Source organism: Belonocnema kinseyi, chromosome 8, assembly GCF_010883055.1.
Source record: "Belonocnema kinseyi isolate 2016_QV_RU_SX_M_011 chromosome 8, B_treatae_v1, whole genome shotgun sequence".
NCBI classification, from domain to species: domain Eukaryota; kingdom Metazoa; phylum Arthropoda; class Insecta; order Hymenoptera; family Cynipidae; genus Belonocnema; species Belonocnema kinseyi.
In genome coordinates, this window is record NC_046664.1 from 97,548,292 (window position 1) to 97,551,802 (window position 3,511).

The following is a 3,511-nucleotide window of genomic DNA, read 5'->3' on the forward strand; positions in this document are numbered from 1 at the left end:
GACGTAATCGCTCTCGCCCTTGTGACTCGTCCTCTGGTCAAAATCGGGAGCGCCAGCACGACGGTGAGGGGCAAATTTTTAATTAGACAACCAGTCCTCGCCATCGTGACTCATCATTCGGTCAAAATACGGAGAGGCAGCGCGACGGCGAAAGAAATACGGAAAAAAACCGAGGACCACAAATTCATTACAATTTCCTTTAATTCTAACCATTCTTTATAACTTCGTTATTCATATAACGGTCAAAGAAAATTCACAGCGTGGTGATACTCCAATCTACTAAAAATAAACATACACGCAGAAAAAAGTACCCTATATTTTACTGAAAACCAAGTTAAATCTACTGATCTTCCAAGTACATATATGGACAACATGACAGTTTAGTAAACGCTACAATTACTGGCAACTGAATATGACTATCATCGATGGTTACAAGTGACAATTCTCAAGTGCACAGTAATGAAAGATGATTGATTTTAAATGTGGATGAATTTCATTTTTGCATTAAATTAAGTAAGTCACTTAATATCGTGCGCAAAAACTTAGGCGGATTTCGGCGATTTTAGAAAAAGTGCCAAGAGAGCAGCTGAGATTAGCCAATATGGTGTCGATAGCGCTGGCTGGATAGTATCGATCAACACTGAGCTCATGGTATAGTCGTTTCGTCAACGTTTCCTATTTTAATATATGTACTCAGATCTATAATGGATTTTGATTATGAATAGAAGAATCTTTCGTATGTCATAAAAATGATATAAAAAAGAATTGAAAATTTACGTTCTGTACCTAGTATTTCAACAATCGGCTGAGTTAAATCAACCTATAAGTTTTATTTGACCCGCACGCGTTTCTGGAAAGTCAACAACCTTTCCGTCTTAAATTAACATATAAAGTACAATTTACGTCCATAAAGCTGTTGACTTTAACCAAGCGCGTTACTTAAAGTCATGTTACAGTCATCAGTTGACTTTCAACTAGCGAATGATCCATTTGGTTACATCTGAAAATCAACCGCCTTTCTCTACTAAAATTCAGGTTCTTGTATTACTGTGTGGTGCTGACCTGCGTATCAGTAGATTTGACCAATCAAGCCGCTATTCTGCACAGTTCCTCGATGCTGCAATTACGAATTATTATGTCACTTTAATGAATAATATAAAGAGATCTAATTTATGTTAACGGTACAGGCTATAGTTTAGACAGCACTATAAATTGTGAAAAAGTATTGCTAAAAAACAATTAATAAATAGACGCACGGGTAATTCTTACATATATTTTTGGACATACATATAATTAATCGGTATTTGTAATTTACAACGCTTATAATACAATTAAAATTTTGCACGCAATAGGGGGGGGGGGGGGGATTCAAACGCACAAACCTAAGCACGCAAGTCAATTATCTTAACCTCTACACTATTACACGAAGTGCGATCTGCAAAATAACCTCGAAATGCATTTTTAACTGGGAGGTGGCGACTACAGGAACGAATTCTGAATACGCGCCTATACAATCGCACAAAACAACAGAAACTCTCACATCAACCTCATATCCATATAAGTCAGCTGAAACAGTCACCAAACACAAACACATCTTGCTCCAATAAAATCGCAAGTGTACGCAATCTGTGAATAAGTTGTGTCATTCAAAATTTTGTTACTTTTTATAAAACGTCTTCCTTGCTAAGTGGGAATATGGAGTAATGTGACGACTGTCACAGAAATGCCAAAAAGGAATGTTTTTTAGGTGATAAAATCCAATCATTGCCGATTGCTCCGTGAATTCACCAGGTGGTGCACGTGGATGGGTTGCGCTATCACGGATAGGGTCGAGCTCAGCAAACCAATCGGTTCGGTAGCATTTACCGATCCTTCAGTAATGTACACTGCACCACTCTTTAACCCTCGCTTCATTGGATTTTACATATCTTACATTATATAATACTAGGGAATAGAGGTTTATGTTACTAAATGATAACCGTTGAATTAACCTTAATTTCATTGTGACATTTACGAAATTCTAAGTGATTTTGACATTTTCACCCCCTTATTGAGAGCAGTTTATACTGTTACGTTTACAAGAAACCCTCTACATTTCTTGATAAGTAAATATTACATTTCTTTTTTCTGCGTGTATTAAGTATGTGAATAACATGGAAAATTTTTCCTTTCCTTTTTCATTTGGCTACGTTCAGATAATTTAAGCCTTGGTGAATAAAATCAGATATGTAAATAATTCTTATTTTTGCAGTTAGAAGCAGTGATTTGTCTTCTTATTATTTCAATAAAATATGGACACATCCAGGTAGAAATTTAATTTGGGGGCTGGGCATTCTACGGCCGGGAAGCCCGGCTTTACGCCGAGAGCTGGCTGGGGAGCCCGACTTTAAGTTGGGCTGTGGCCGGGGTTTCTGGTCGGAATCCGACCAGCATCGTTACGCTGCGCTGGCTATCGTCTGGCCATGAAGCATGGCTGGGAGCTGGCCGGGGAGCCCGACCGTAGTCCGGACAAGATCAATTGGTGCTTTACTAGATTTAAATAATAAGGATTTCAATTGTATGAAGAGCATCAGTCACTGAATTAGGGAATCAATTTGATTCTTTTTTACTGTAGAATTGGAGCATATTAATGTATGAAATTCCACACGCCCAACACACAGACAACATTAACTATTTTCACGTAGTCATTGAGAGACAAAAAAGGTATTTAAAAAATAAATATTAAATGATTGCGAGTATTTGGACTTTAAATATTAATAGTCCTGTTTAGAGTAAAAACATATATTACATTTTCAAACATTTTATTACAAATAAAATTTCTAACGCTCCGTGTTATCGAACCTACATATCTATACCTAAATCTAACGCCTAGCAGTCGGGAGTGCTAACCACTGCGCTAAACCGACAAGTTCAAACTCGTTCAAAAGCCATCCTCATAAGCTACAGTTCAGAAAAGTTGAAGTACCAAATTTTAAGTTCTCTTTTTCTAATGATTTATTATTATGCAGCGTTATGTAATTATAAAATACACCAACTTTTAACAGGAATATCAATAAAATACTTTTTATATAAATACTTTAAATCGATTACAATTTTTCTTCGCGTGATATTTTGCTTTTTTCCCGTTGTAGACTATTTTAAAACTTTTTACAATGACAAGAAATGTAATTTTTTATGAACATTAAGAATTTTTTAAGGCGGAACATCCATGCGGGTATACGCATCCATTTCTTGATGAAATCAGAAAAATGAATTAAGTTATGAACAAAATTTAACAATTTTATTGTTGCCAATCAGCGCCCAACCAGCTACCGTCTGAGCATTCGATCATAAGATTTGTCCGATCAGAGCCCAGTCAGCCCCCGACTGGGGTTTTGACATAAATTTTGCCTAGCGAGTCTCCGACCAGTGCACGACTAGGCTCTTAAAATAAAAACATAGCCCGGTCAGTCTCCGACCAGCGAACGGCTAGGCTCTTAAAATACAAACATAGCCCGGTCAGTCTCAGACC